At 43.7% G+C, this 16,267-nt stretch overlaps 1 protein-coding gene across 1 annotated transcript in view; it reads right to left on the bottom strand.

Annotated features, from left to right (window-relative positions):
• SYN3 (synapsin III) overlaps positions 1 to 16,267 on the bottom strand; it is a 236,808-nt gene that overhangs the window by 168,843 nt on the left and 51,698 nt on the right. The window contains exon 5 of the mRNA XM_069002932.1: positions 11,787 to 11,861. The gene's annotated coding sequence lies outside the window, so the exon portion shown is untranslated. The remainder of the gene's footprint in view (positions 1 to 11,786; positions 11,862 to 16,267) is intronic.

Here is a 16,267-nt window from a genome sequence, read left to right as displayed (position 1 = left end):
CAGCTGGAAATACAGCCCATGGGCTGCTTCCAGACTAGGCAACAGCTCCTGTGGAGTTCCTCAAGTTGCAAGACAAGCAGCTGCTTCTCACAGTGCAGGAGTCATCTGCTGCTGAGTGAAACAGCTGCTCCTGAAAGCTAGCCGGGAAAACGGTATCGGGACCATGGAGCTGCAGGCTGGGGATCTGGTCTGTACTGCAGGGTGGGGAAAGGCACAGGAGAATGAGTGAGTCCTGAGGAAAGAGAGCAGGCAAGAGAGATGGGGAGAGGAGGAGAAGGCACAAGCAGAGAGGGAGGAAATAAGCAGGAATCGGCTTAACCAGAAGACAATGCAGGAACACACAGAAATCCCAACAATGTGAGCACCATCAGGGAATCAGAAGGGAATAATGTGAGCAACTAAATGAGGCAAGAGGAAGGTCAAATAGAGCTGACCTTGAAAACAACAGCCAAGAGGCTGGCACTGTCAGCCCCTTACTAATACACAGTTAAACTTCCTGGCTGATATTTTTGGAAGAGCAAGGGAGGATATGCAATCTACTCACTCAGCACACTGACAGCAGCCAGGCACCTACCTTCTTTCTCTCAAGGATATACTCCACAGAGATGCAAGTTATCTCAGAAAACCTGTTGACATGTGTTAGAAAACAAGAACAAAATGTTCACTTAACCTCTTGTGGAGTTATTTTCTGATGTGCGGTAGCATCCAGAGGGAACCCAGCTCAGCTGGCTGATAGCTGTTAACTGTGCTTAGATTTCCCCTGAGCTTGTTATCTCATCCTGTCAGGTAATGAACTGACTTGGCCATGCCAGCCTACATCTGATTGCTGCTCATGACAGCCTCAACAGAGCAATGCTGGGGGCAGCAGGATGGAAAAACAATGCAGAGGGATTATCCCCCCACCTCACCATAAGGGACTGCACACTTGTTTCTGCCCCACAGTGGGTGGGAAGGTGAGGGGATGCTCCTCACCTGGCAACGACCATTGACTTACACCCCTCACATCCATTTTGCAGACAGCCTTCAGCATGCATTCAAGTTTTAATACATTCACATGGATCCCTGTCTGCCTTCAGGCATACTGACATAACGTGGGAGTCAGCTTCTGTGGAGGGGCAGCTGTATTAGGAAACTCAAAATCCAGCTGGATGGCTTTCCACATAGAGCATATTTTTAAAAAGTGTATTTCCCACATTTCTAGTATATTTTGAAAAAGAGGAAAGCGAGAGATTATTTATTACTGTCAAGCTTTCAGTGTTTCACCCTGAATGGCTTCAGCATTCCTAAGCTTGGCATAACTTGGCATTTCTTGGGAAGAATGGAAAACAGAATAAAGCAAATTGTTCTGAAATTGATTAAAATTTTTTTTAGATTTTTGATTCATTTGCTACAGTCCTGGATTCAAGAGCTTCACATGTTTAAACATTTCTTGGTATTTTTCAGCAACAGCTGAAATTCCGTAAATCAGGAAATGACAAAAATACAGGTTAGAATAAGAAAAGGAAAAGGATACCCCACCAAATATTCCACGTTTTGTAAACCTGAAGCACCTAAAAACAGCATAAGAGTTGAAAAGACTGTATGCCAGCTGAAAGAACAGAGGGAAGCAGAGTTTCCATGCTGGTTTTCAGTTTGCAGACAGCTTTCCCAAACACCAGCAACAGGACACAGCCCTAATGTAGATCCTGGGATAAATTTTCCAGAGTATGTGGAAATTCAGCACAAATTCCACTGACACCAGCAGAGCCATGGGGTGTCTTTTGAGGCAGTTGCAAGAAGTCAGGGGCCTGCAGCTGGAGGGAATGCCAGGGTAGGGGAGCAGAAATAGTTATCAGGACAATAATCCTACACAGAGCCCGAGCCTCCTGCTATGTGTTAGACAGCAGCTCACCAGAATCAGAGAATGGCCTGGGCTGGAAAGGATCTTAAAGGTCATCTAGTTCCACCCGCCCTGCCATGGATTTTCACAAGAAGTCAGTCTCTTGAGCATTCGATTTCTCTGTTCAAACAGAGAGATTGTCAGAGATGGCAGGACATCTCTTTGTCAGAAGCTAATCACAATGTTCAACATGCTTCATTAAGCCACTGAAACATATAAAGGTGCAATAATTCCATCCTCTTACTGCTGCATTCCTGTAGAGCTTAAAAAAATCCTCTCTGCTTGCTTGGGTGGCTATTTAACTGGAAGTCTGGGTTTCACAAATCTTATTTGTATCTGCCTTTCGCAAAGCTGCCAGGGCTTCCTACGTATCAGTTTTGTGGTAGGGGGGTTGCCTTATCTCCTGAAGATAGTGGGGGTGTGCATATCAAACCAAGTGCAGATGGGACCACTTCCCAAGAGCTACACCCTCATTTGCACAGCTAATTAATTAGTCTGCTTCCTCTTTTACCTATTATTTCATAATGGCAAGTGAGGAAAAGAAGATGGGGAAAAACAATCTGAAGTGACAAAATGTTGCTGTAAGATCATCAGACTTTCAAGTAGATTGCAAGGGAAGATGACTAAAGCCAGGAACAATAGTGAAAAATTTTCTAGTGAAAAATAAATCTGACTATTATGATAATACTCTCTGGCTTTAATATCCCCCAAGAACAAATTACGATATGCTACTTCTTGGAAACAATGTATTACTTCCTCATAAATTAGTCTCACTTTGGAAATCCTACTGGCACCTAATAGCTGTGGTGCTGTCTCAGTGGTAATAGGCTCTCATCAATGAGCTTATGGAAGCCTTTCGTGGCCTCTGTTCAACATCAATAATTGCTTATCATCAAAGCCAGACCCAGCTCAACTGGAGCAGGCAGTGTGTCTAATCCTTGACTGCCCCAGAGCCATCTCCATCTGAAAGTCAGTTGAGTTTGCATCCTGGCTCCGTTTCTTGTTTCCCAAGAGTACTGTGGTCATTCCTACCCCAAGCAATAGCGACACTAATGCTTCCATTAAGGCTGATAGTTACACACATGCCAAAGTGGCTCCTCACAGTGGTAGTAAAGGAAAGCTGGAGACAGCAGTACAAACCAGAGAATTTGTAGAGGTAAATGCTCTGCGTATTAAGTGGATGAACTTGTAAGAAGGAAGCAATCAGGGCTCGGAAGGCCCTGTCTTTTTCCTTTCCAGTCTTGGATCTGATGCAGTTCATGTTGTGTGTTGTGAGACATGCTCCAAGCATCCTGCAGCAACCGTAAAAGTCCTGATTTCATGGTGATAAGAGTGAAAGTGGCACCAGACACGCCATTAATAGAGCAGGGATTTCCTTCAGCTGAAAGGCGTGCTGCTTTGAAGAGTGCTGATCTGAATAAAATCAAGAAGCTGGGTGTATTTAATATGTAGGGCCTGCCAATATGCATTAGGGCTCATCCAGATAAGAGGTGCCTCAGGGAATGACAACTCCCAGGGTCTCAGAGGAAACTGCAGCAGCTTGCCCAGTGCTAATGGGGCTCATGTCTTGGTTGTGATCACAAACACCTCCTCATTTCTGTGCCATTTTCTTTCTATTCTATTCCCATTCTGCCACAATAGACTGATTATTAAAAATGCTTGTTAACAAAATATTTCATTACCATAGAGTAAACTAGATATGTTGTGGGAAAAAAAAGTGCTACAGGCTGTGAAACAGGAAAAAACAATTAAGTAAGAGATTATAATATACATGAAATAGATAATTATTAGTTAACTGATAATGATAAGAAGGATCTTCTGTTTGGACCACAAATTACATTACTTTTGATATAAGACAAAAATCTGTTGCATATTTCCAAATAACAAATCTTCAAACACAACTTCATAATTCTTGCATCTATGCTTCTAATTCATTTTAAAATGCCAAAAAAATTCAATTTCTTTCCCAAATGTTCTGTGCTTCTAGGGGTTAAAAAGTCTTCCTTCAAACATCTAAAATCCTCTAAACCCTCTGCAATACTAATATATTCCATCTAAGCTTTTCTGCCATTTGCATCTGCCTCATTTCTTCCCCTTGCATCATTCCAGGCACCACCATATTCCAGTTTCCCAGATTTTCCCCATATGGCAAGGGGAATTATCGTGTACTTGAGATTTACTTAACCTGATGGTGTGAACAGCAGATACCTGGAGAAATAAAACCTGTAATTTGCCTTTGTGTAGTTCATTTGCTTTCTAACCATATGTGCCCACCTCATGTAGCAAAAAATACTAAGCCAAGAATTTGAGCTCGCTTACTGATTTAGTTTGATGATGGAAGAGAAAGACAATGTTTTACTGCACTCTGGGCATGATTGACAAGATTTCTGACTCAACTGTAAGACAGCTTGATGCCAATTCTTTCACATGATGTAGAAGTGGTGGGAGATTGACTGGCTGGACTATTCCTGCCAAAGAGACAGAGAAAATGAGGGTTGTAGACCTTCAACTGGAGCACTGCAGGGATCTGTCTCAAGCCCTATGATAGCCAACTCAAACCATGCTGAACTTTCGTGGGAGATGTTTTTCTTCACTTTTTTGCATCTTTAGTATTGATCACATGGAGACACATGAAAAGATGTGTGGGCTTGAGGAACACGTCCCTTTTGCTCCCACCACGTATCCACACACTTCTCACCCCAGCAAGTGTACAATCCCCTATCCCAGAGCCAGGCTGAGCAATCCAGTCTTTGTGACCTTGCCAGTGCCTGCTTTCCTGCTGCAACCTCATAAATGTCCATAAGATCTTGCTCTAGCATGGCTGCAGGCTGGAGATGCAAGCCAAATGTATTTGTGGGGCCCACAGGAAGCTCTGCAGGACAGTCAGGGGGTAGGTGCTTAGCTCCCTTATAATAAAGGATCTGGATAGGTTTCGAATGCCATTTATGAATTTATGTTGTCTCTGTAGGGACACTGTGTTGACAAAGAGTTGCATCACCAGAGGTGCACTTCTAAAATCAGAAAGTAGCTTTTAAAAAGCTAGTGATAAATTATATCACCACCTTATTTCACTAACCCTCCTTTATCTAGTTGTCTTCTCTCCCAGTTCTGCCTGCTTGCCTATCCAGTCTTTGTACTGAAGCTGCATGGTGTAGGAGCCCTCCATAGCTGGCTCCAAACATGGGATACTAGGCTTCGACAAAAAAGTATCAGAACATACAATACGTGAGTGTGGGAACTGGATTAGATCCTGGACCCAGACAAAGTTCTGAGAGATCAGGCTAGTGGGCTGTGCCCAGAGATGGAAATAAAGCACAGCATGATTTTAACAGAGTCTTCTGCCATCAGTCTGGGGAAAGGTCACACAGTGTCAGTGACTTGGTTTCCCATTTCAGAAGACAAGCTGTATTTTTCAGAGTGCAGAGATATTGCAAGGCTCAGCTGATATACCTCCATGCTGCACCTCTGAGCCGAGCATGGGCAGCTTCAAGAGCTCTGCTTCCCCTGCTGATCAATAGCTGAATTACAAAGCTTTCAAGGGTTTACAAAAGTGGTCAGCCTTATTTAGGAAACCAACCACTAAACCTTTCAAGACCTGGAGAGTATGTAGCCACCATGAGTGGGGGAAAAATGAAAAAGCTTTCTTGGAGGAAAAAGGTGGTACTCAGAAAAATTTTGTAAGAGGGAACACGAAGGATGAATCTGCACAGCTATTTTAGGTTCTCCTTCTGTGCTTTGAGAAGTTCTTTCTCAAGGAAAAGAGAGAAGGAAGGGGAAGAGAGGAAGAGGAGCATGTAGCAGCTCTGCAGCTGGGCAGCCCCAGCAGGGTGCTGTGAGAGGAGCTCAAGCCGCACGCATTGATGTGAGCTCTTGCTGGGTACACACACAAGTATGGTGTGAACAAGTGGTTACAGAGAGCACAAGCATTGCAGCAGGCAGAGCAGAAACGGGGACATCCTAAAAACCTCACAGAGACATTATCTAAGAGACACACTGGAGCATTCCTTTCCACAGGAAAGGGACGCTAGTGGGACGGGGGGCAGTCACTACTTGGGTATTTACACAATGATATAGGTAATGATAGAAGCAGCATTGCAAAGTAGTCCTATTCCCTCCAGGACAATATACAAATGTATTGTCAGACCTAAGTAGTGCTGTCCCACATGACTGAAGCTTACAGACAAAAGCCACTTTTACTCTGGATATGCATTTACAGAACAAAAAGATGTGCCCAAGAGTAGACTGCAAGATCAGCTGAAGAATCCAAAACAAACTGCACAGAGCTCTGAGTAACAGCTGGAGGGCTGCCTTGCTCTGCTAGGTTTATTTCCAGCTCTTGCCCAGACAGAGTGCTTGTGCTCTCAGGATCATAAAGGTCAGAAAGTTTGAAACTTTCTTGCCACCTGATAACAACTGCATCTCTTTGTTATCACTATGGAGGCACAGAACTGGTTGAAAACCCAAACCAAACCAAACCAAACCAAACCAAACAACAAACTCCAGAGTGTGACTTCCCAGCTTCAAGATTTCGGTGGCTGGCATGGATGGCCAGCTGTTAAATAAAGCAGGCTGAGGAAGTGTTTATTCCCTGCAGCTTTGCAGAGGCACTCACCCTGGCCTCTTCCTCTTAAGATGACGAGCCAAAATCTGCTGACACTTGCATATGCAGTGTTTTCCACAGGTTTGAGTGGAAGGGTAGAGCTGATATTCCTGCATGTTGCAGTACAGCAGTCAGTTCTCTAAAACACATGAAACATTACTCTTTATTTCAAGACTGCACACAAAGGAAAACCAACCTTTGGGTTTTGTGGACTGAAAGACCAGTTCCTTTCTCTGTTTTTTTCTAAAGGACTTTAAGCAAGTCACTAACTATATAAACAAAGCATGGAAAGGCTACATTGGGTCACGTTTGAGAGAGACTGATCTGTGCAGTGATATAAATACAGATTGCAGAGGTGTTCAATGATATACAATGTAAGTACAGCAACTGTTCAAAATTAAATCTACCTGAAAAACATATTACTTGTTAACATGGAAGGATACACAGAGTTCTCCACTCAAATGAGTATTGCTAATCTCACTAGAGCCCACTTTCAGAGCTGATTACAGCAAAAAATGTTGTTGATGCCCAGAAGAAGATCATGTGTACGAAAGTAGTGTATGAATGATCTTTTATAAATCAGCCAGGTTAGACACAAGGAGTTCTGTCCCCTTTCTTATCTACTTCAGTGCAAAAACAGTAACCAAACATGTCCCAATGATGGGGCTATAAAATCTGGTATCATCACTGAACTTCATCAAAGTATTGAATCACCTTCACATGTTCCAGGCAGGTCCTGCACATCCACATGTGTTTTCCTAAGAGTTGCATAAGAAACCCTGGTTAAATCCCTTCATATTGGAATAAAAATGTAAAACCAGGACAAGAGAGGGCCATATTGTAAACACAAATAATGTACACTGCATGACAACAAATGTATAGAAGTCCTCCACTATCATCAGCTTAATCACTTGCTCTTGTCTTGCTTCAGCTCTCCATCGTTAGTATCTCATTTCTGAAAGAGGATAATTGCTTTGGATCTCTTCAATTAGCACTAAAGCACTGCATAGCACTTTAAAAATCAAATGAATTTGAAGAGTAGGATTACTGAGCTTGTCCTCCCACTAGTGCAGCTTGTGTAGTTTCTCCCATCTCTTCCCGTCATGAGTTTATAATTTCTGATTGAAAAAACAACTCCAAGGCTAGTTTGTAAATACTCACCAGCTGGTCCAAACCAGTCGTGTAGCTAAGCCAAAGTCCCTGCAGCAAGAGCAAAGCAACAGCTCCCTAAAAGCCTGAGTGAAGAAAACAGTGTTTTCTCCCAATTTCAGCGAGGACTGCATGACCACATGACACTTGCTTAAGCATCCCAGGAGAGCTCAGATGTTCATGCTGCAAACCAGAAGCTCTCTCCTGGGCAGCTAGATCTTGAGCAACAGCTGCTGACAGTGCATCATCTGCAGGGCTAGGCAGTGCCTGGCAGCAGTCCTACCTGAGCTGATTTTTTACTGTGTTGCCCTGAAATTTGGATAAGAAATATCGCCAAGCAATGCAGGAGATGGCAGCTGGTTTGTTGGTTATTTCTGATGAGTATTGAATAGGGCCCTGAGCAACCTGACCTAGCAGAAGGTATCCCTGCCCATGGTGTGGGGGAGTTAGAACTAGGTGATCTTTAAAGGTCTCTTCCAACCCAAGACAAGCTATGGTTCTATTATTATTATTTCACCTCCCCCACCAGGTGCTACCCCTGCCCATACCATGAAATAGGCACGTGTTGTGCTCTCTTTAAAAAATCAGGGTTTTCCTTACCCACCCATAGCCTTTGATGCCCTATCACTAAACATGAAAACATGCACTTAGTAATTTAGACAGCTAAAGAGTCTATTCATTCTTCACCACCTACTCTCTTCTTGGAAAATATACTGGTCTTACAGGATTGTGTGAAGTAACCAGCTATTGCTTCCATTAGTGGAACGGGGCCTACGGAAAAACTGTAGCAATGCTACTTATTTAACCAGAAACTATCTCAGAAAGCAGAAAGTCAATTCCTTCCCTTCTAGCTCAAGCAAAATTCTCATCAATTTCTAAAGGATTCTCTCTGAAATAAAAAAAACAACTTTGGGATTTAGAAGTGATCCCTCTGCCTTCCTGAAGATGGTGGAAGGCAGATGATCTTGCACGTCCGGCATGACTTTTGTGGGAGATGTCAGCTGTGACTTCACAAGGTCTGAGTCTGCCCTGGGTGGCTACATGCACTGTCCTGCTCTGAGGGTCAGGCCTAAGGAGGGGACAGTCTGACCGTGGGGCTGAGCAAAAGAAAGAGGTGGCAGTTCCCTTCAAGAAAGAAGCATGACATGTAAAGCCAGAGGCCCATGAACTGTGACCAAGAGTCAGAGACATCAAAGAATCTTCCCTGGAAAAGCCTCCCTGCACATTAATAGGAACTGTCAGCTCTAGCTCTTGACAGGCACCATCCTCTCCTATGCCTTGTGTTTCTCAGTAGCTGGTGCCTTGAATGGCCTCAAGAAACTCTCATAAGCAAAACTGACCCTGTGGGGAACAGTGTGGGAAGCCCTGACTGAAAGGCTCTGCTGAATTATTAAGGTTGCCCAGAGTAAACCAAGGTAACCTTCGTGTGAATTCCTGTCAGCCTCTTTCAGTTTTATTACAAAGCAGCAACCCCCTAGCTCGCCTACTCCTCTCTCTCCTGCTAAAAGAAACTTCACAAGGCTGCTGAAGTAAGAAAGCCTGCTCAAAAGATTAACTAAATACACACAGGCCTATTTTAGATAGAAGCATCAAGCTAAATACAGCAGCCTTGAGCTGCTGGAGGGAGCGCAGTGTTTCATCCAACCCGTCTGTCTTTCCAAAGTGCAATCAATGCTTTAGCGCACATAAAGGGAAATACCAGCACTGAATCTCATCTTTAAGCAGCAAACCAAAAAACTTTGGGGCTAAAAAAAGAATAAATGCTTCCTAGCTTGTCACATCGTTAGGTTTTGTCAAGCCCACTTCAGCAAACAGCCGTGCGCCAAGTGTGTTTCCCTGCCCACATGCTGTGTCCACAGCCCCCAGCAGCTGCCAGTGATGGGCACAGTGCATCAGAAGTGTGTGTGGTGACTCATGGTACCATCACCTCTGGCACCATATGATCATTCTTTATCCCAGATTTCCATTTCATTGTTCACTGCTACAGCAGTGGTTATAAACAACTGCGCTGTGCTGGTAAGTTGGATGAGAAAACTCCTGATTTTCCTTCTCCAAGAAGGAGCTGTATTTTCTAGCATCGTCCTCTGGAGTTTATCAGCTTGTTCTGCAGTCAGGAAAAAGTGTTTCTGCAGCCAAGGATGTCTTTGACATGTTCCTGGGCTGCAGTGCACTACAGGGCTGTTCAGCCCTACTGTAAATCCAGCAAAGTACAGACAAAAGTGGGGGAGAAAGATGATGGCATACCGGATGTGTTCATTGTATTTTAGAAAAGAACACAGCCACACAGGACCAGAATACCCTATATTAAAAATACATTTTATCTAAAAAAGGAGTGTTACTATATTTTAAACGACAGATTTTAAGGGTCTGAATCATCATGGAGCGGAATGTTCTGCTGCTATTGGTTTTGCTTTTCTAATAGCTCTATGTAAATATGCTTGTGTTTGCTTATAAACTTAATTTAGTGCTGGTGAAAGCCTACCAGTCCTTCTAGGTTAAAAATATTTTGCATTGGCTACATAAAATGGATTAGGTAAGCATTTCTGGCTATTTTTTTTCCAGCAAGCTTGGAAGTCCTGAGTCACAGAGGAGTGGGACTTTCTCCATTCACTTGGATGGGAATCAGTAAACTCCTTATTTGACTACAAATAATGTGAGTGGCTTTAACTATGTGTTTTACCAAAAAGCGGTCAATTAGTGTCTTTTCTTAAATGGCTTTGTGGTTTTAAAGGGCTAGAACCAGCAAGTTAAAATACTATTTCCTTCTTGTGCCATTGTCAATGATATGTAACATTAAATTGTAAATTAAAACATAGGGCTTGAAGTAGCACACTTTTTAAACTCGAGGGAGCTCAGCAAACAGCCATTTCAAGCCATGAAGACCTGGCTGCAGACACTGTTTGCCATCTTTTAAAATGAGTTGGTATGTGTATGTTTGCTCCTGTGTATGAGAAGAAACAAGGAAGCCAATGCTTTCCCACAGTTCCCAGTTGAAGCATACAGGGAAGAAGTGTTGGCTCTGGCTCATGCAGAAAGCAGGAAATAAATCAACCAAAACCCATATAGCTTGGTAGAATTCAAAATTTCCTTCTTCCAAAGAAAGGCACACCCCTCTCTCTTATTTTGTCCAGCTTTTCACATGGCTCTTCAGCCCTACCTTTGTCCTACCTTTTTCCTCCCTTTACATGGACTCTGATTTCTTTTTCAGACACACAGGAAAATAATGCTGTTTGTGTTCTTCAGGCTGGAGTATGACACAACACAGCAGTTCTCTGTCTTGTCCATATCCCAGTCTGACAATTTAGAGAAAAATTTAATGTGCTTTTAAAAATGACTGTAGTTACTCTCTCAATGTGATATGAAGGTAACACTCCCAGTTTCAGGAAACCTAGAAAAAGGGTCTTTCCTACCCCATCCAATTCAGTTTTTCCCCCTCTCCCCATGCCAGCTCATCACAGACCATCCTGAGAAGCAGACAATCTTTTCTTCCCCTTCCTGTCACTCTGCTGGCCATGCAGAATTCAGCCCTTTGCAGTGGAAGGCTGCTACCAGGACAAAAGATAATTTGTACCCCAAGACCACACCACAGACTCTTCCTCCTGCTTCTCCAAGGCCTTGTCATTAGTTTTTCTCCCCTTTATGGGCAGGGTCTAAATTGCAAGCACATGCCCTGGGCCACCTTCCTTGTGGCCAGTGTAATCTGCTAAAGGCAGCAGAGCCAAAATGCACCCTTGCTTTAGCTTTTGATCTGCCCAGACACAGAAGAATTATTCCTCATTAAACAGACAAGAGATGAGTGTCTGGAACCTGATAGCCATTAATATAGACATCATTGGTTCTTCATAATCACTTCATTTTCCTTGATAACTGCATTATAAATATATATGAGTCTACAGTACTGGACTGGTAAATGATCTGCTACAGTTGCTAATCAAATCTCTGCTATTTATCAGCATTCAAAAAAGCTCCTTGACATTTTCAAATCTCTAGATGAGGCAGGAGAATACCACAACGAATCACAAAGGATGGGAAGAAGTGAAGAATTATCCAGAATGGAGAGAGAGCACGGCTTCCCCACTGCTTAAACAGAAAGGAAACCATTTTATCCCATAAATAAAAGGCCTATTTAGAAATTGGAAGATTTCCACTGGGTCTTACCAAATCTGTTTGAAAAATTATGATCCAGGGCTTTGTACATCTCTGGAGACACAAATCAGCCAAAACCACAGAGGCCTGAAGTGAGAAGAACAACACTGGAATGAGCGAGAGGGAGGGATACATGTGGCAGAGCAGTGACATCACTTGAGCAGTGATGTCAACTCACTTGTTGTAAGAGCACAAAATGCTCTTACAACAGCTCTGAAAATGCCTTGGGTGGTTTGTTTGACTTTCAAATTAGCACTTTCACCTACCAATAGATTATCAGATCGAGTTGCTGCAACTTTATCAGCTATTAATTGTTTCTGGGCCAGGACAGATCTTTGTAATGCCCACCTGGGAATTCTAGGCTTATTTGCTTAGCTATTAGAGAGACAGGAAGGGGATTTTTAGCCTAAAAACATCCAAAAAGAATTAAATATCCTAGAATATTTACTGCAAAGTCTGACATTCTGGGGAATTTCCACACCAACTAAAAACTGATCCTACACCCCTATAGACAGAGCAGGACCCTCTGAGGGAAGAACACCATGGTACAGCACACCAGCCACTGTGCAATAGGAAACAAACTCACTTCTTTCTCTTTTTCTTTTTTTTTTTTAATTTTTAGTGAGGATAATACTCTTTTTCTTGTTGGAAAGCACAATGTAAATGACATAAATGAAGCAGTTAACATTAAAATAATTAAAGCAAAAATCCTTGTTGCAGAGTAGTTGTGAAAGTTAAGGGCATTACAGTTCAGTCCTCTCGTGTAGAATTTGAAATACTGCAAATCCCATAAGAACACTTACTTGCTCCCACATCCCATGTCACCTCCCCCTCAGCCCCTCTGAACAACCCAAGAAGAAAATGGTACCCTTTCTGGAGCAGGAAGGATGATGTGGAGCATGCAGTGACCAAGTTGTTGCAATCAGTGTTAACATCAGTGAGGAGCGCAAGTTTTGCATCCCATCATGCCTCTCATTACTAGAGTACATAACCTCCTAACCTCCACCCAAGAAAATGATATCATTGCATGAATTAGTCATCTGAGCAATTAATGGCAAAAAGCGACCTCAGGTTTCCAGCACGGTGTCTGGCACCAGTGAATTGGCAATGACGCCAGCTTCCCTGGGAATACGCTGGCATTTTGCCCGTTCCTGAGCCTCCCTGTTGACTCTGAGGGCAGAAGCAAACAATGTAGGCAGCCAACCAGCAGTAACTGCTGCAAGCCAACACCAGGCTGCTGCTGCTGCAGCGTCAGAGGGATGCTTCTCCTGCCAATTCCCTGTGTGCATCTCCCAGGGAAGACTCCCGAAGATGACTTCCTTTGATGTACAGAGAGGGGGGACTCTCCAGGGGTGATGGGTATCTGCCCACTCTTTAGAAAGGGAGAACCTCCTGCTCTGCACCTGGGAGCTGTACAGCTTTTTGCAGTGTGTGAATAAGCAAGTTATTTGAACATTCCTCTGTTTCTGGGGCAAAAGGAAAGAATTTTACTATACTGGGGAATTTATTCTCAGATGGCCAGGCTTGTTTTCTTCATTTCTTAGCTCACTCTGTTACTGTGGGTGCTTTGAAAGCTGGAGTCAAACTATATGGTCAACTATGACCATACACCCTGTGTTTGATCCATTTTTTAGTCAGCTATTCCAGGTGAGATGAGGAGAGCCTGCATCTATCCTACGGGAATCTGCAACACGTTCCCTTTTTTTATCACCAAATACAAACATCCTCTGCAAGGCGGAACCTTTTCCTACTTTTACCAAGTGAGCATCCCTTTAGTCTCACTTGGGGTGCATGCACAAGCTGTGAGACAGAGGGGGTCAGCCTCAGCCCACCACTGAGGAGCACAACTCAGAGGCTCCAGGAGATGTCATGGGCAGAGCGTAGACATGAGCAAGGAGGTGCTCTCTGATGGGCGTATCAGTCATTTTCTTCATCTTCAGGCCACATAAGAAAACCACAGGAAAGAAAGAAGTTTGAGTAGAGGAAAGCTGACCCCTGATGTAAGAAATTTGGTGTCACGGAAGAAGGAGAACTTACAGGGGCAAAAGGGTTTGGCTAATCCCAAATAAGCCATTTTGTAGCTTCTCCCTATGGGGCTTTCTGCCTTATTTCTCTTTTCGGAGTGAGCCTCTGGGCTGTTGCTTTCTGAGCAAGCAGAAAAAGTGTATCTCCCTCCACACTCACCATGAGAATGAGTTTCCAACAGAGATGAGATATCCACAGGTGAGCAATGTCTTTGTCTCAACAACACTTTCCTCTGGATCTCAGCTTGAAAAGAATGAGGGGGTGAAATCCTATGAGAAACAGCTAAAAATTGTAGTGCCTTACAGTGAGCTGTGATCCCTGCTCCAGTTAGTGACTGGCATAAGGTTATCCCAGTTCGGGACAGCCTTGTCTTACAGGCTTGCAAAGATGTAAGCTGAAGAAGTGTGATTATAACATCATCACTGCAAATGACATTCGCTGTCTGCATGGCTTAACGCCACTTGCCACATTTGTAATCCATCTTCCCCCATCTGCCCTGTCTGTTCAGCAGTCACTTGTTATCAGAGCAAAGGCAGTGAAACAAAAGGAAGGGCAAAGGCTAATTTGCTTGATGTGGTCCTGTTCTTCCAGGTAACACTAATTTGTGGGCTCTAACCTGATCCTCAGAGGTGCTCACCTTTTCTTTGCATCACTGAAAGGGAAATAACAAATCTGTAGAAGAAACTCAATAAGCTACCACTTTAGCAGCAGGCACAGCAGGCAGGATGGCTTGAGCATCAATTTCTCTAACCAGTCATATTACCTGTCCTGATTCCCAGCCCATCTCCCCCTTGCTTTCCAGGTGTAGCCAGCTCAGCAGATAGGATTAATCCACTTTCGTACTCACTTGCATTCTCCATGTTGAAGAATCTGATTACACAGATTGCCTGCAATTTATCTCCACCTGCGATGCCTAACGCTCCAGTCTGATGTTCTCTTTCCCATTTTAACATCTCACTGCAGATCCAGTACGTACACGGACAGATGCACACACACTTGCTCTGTTTTGTTAGCAAACAGCTCACTAAGAGCCTCGGCGTTTTCATTTCCAATCTAACCAGAAAGCACTACTGTTTCCCCCACTCTGCCCATGAGGTAATTCCTCCCTCTGGACTCCCCTTGTTACATTTATGCTGCACAGGCTCCATATGCTGCTGCTGGATCCCACAAACCACAGGAATCTCTGTACAGACACACTCAGTGAACATGCAGTGTTATATAGCCCTGCAGCACGTATAAAGACAAAGGCACAGCCTACATGCACTGAGCAAGTGCCACCACATGCATTCCTGTTCCCTCCAAACCCTGCAGGAAAACATTGCCTGCAGAGTGCTTTCCTTCAAACAAAAACATCTTTTCAGCACAGGGTCAGTACAGGATTCAGGCAAATCCCATCCCCACCCACTCCCTTACCTTTCCTTTCTTTATTCTGCTAATCCAGGGGCCCTGGACTGATTCGCTTTCCCTCCTGCACACAAACTGCCAGTCCGTCCTGCTTCACATTCACAGCACACCAGCAGGATTCACCGTCATCCCATTCTGCCGGATCCTTATCGCCCTATTGGCCAATGCCAGACAGTAAATTCAATTAGGCTCCTCCTTATAACTATATTATCACAGGAACAGGAATGAATAATTTAGTAAAACAACAAGGGTGTGCAGGCTCCGGTGTCAGAGACTTCACCCCCACCGTCAGGCTTTTATCAGAGAGGTGGGTAAAGAAACCAGAATCTGTCTGTCACTCCTGAAAAGGAGACCTTAGGTTACCCTCTTGTATTTCCCATTCCACCCCTCTTGTCCTCCTCCCCCTAAGCCATGGCATTCCCATTTTATTGTTGCACCTCCATCCTCAGCCCACAATACAGTATTTCCCTTGTGAATGGTCATTACCATCTCAGTGGATGCAGAGATTTCTGTCCAGGCAAAGTGATACTGCAGCGCATCAAACACTTTGCCTTTTCCCTGAATGCAATAAGTGAGAAAAGAATGAAGCCGTTCTGGAGGAGTGACAAGACAAGCAGATCAGAAGGAAAAGGGAGAATCTGCCTTGTATCACAGTATCCTCTGTAAAGCAACTGCGCTGTCATCCCATCAGTTTAGACACCCAGAGGATGCAAGAACATGGTTTCTGAAAGGGAAAGGCTCATAGACGCACTGCCCAGGGACTGTGATTTCACATGCCTGCTGTGGGAGTTTGAATCCCTACACAAAAAATCCCACACCAATGTGGCAGTCTTCCCCCAAACCAAATGACTAAACCGTTCTGTTTTGGCTTTTTTTTTTTTTTTTTTTTTTTTTTTTTTTTTTTTTTTTTTTTAAATTCCTGACTAGAAATTTGCAGTGACAACTATCTATACTTGTGTTTCCTAAGAAGTTATGGTCCCAAAATGAACACTGCTCTTTTTCTTCAGGTGATGCTTTGTTTGAAGAGTTACAGAGCATTGCAGGTTCCCTCAACAGCAACCTCA

Source organism: Aphelocoma coerulescens, chromosome 1A (genome assembly GCF_041296385.1).
Source record: "Aphelocoma coerulescens isolate FSJ_1873_10779 chromosome 1A, UR_Acoe_1.0, whole genome shotgun sequence".
Lineage (NCBI taxonomy): Eukaryota > Metazoa > Chordata > Aves > Passeriformes > Corvidae > Aphelocoma > Aphelocoma coerulescens.
Note: the sequence above shows the minus strand (reverse complement) of the source record. Positions and strands in the feature narration are given on the sequence as shown.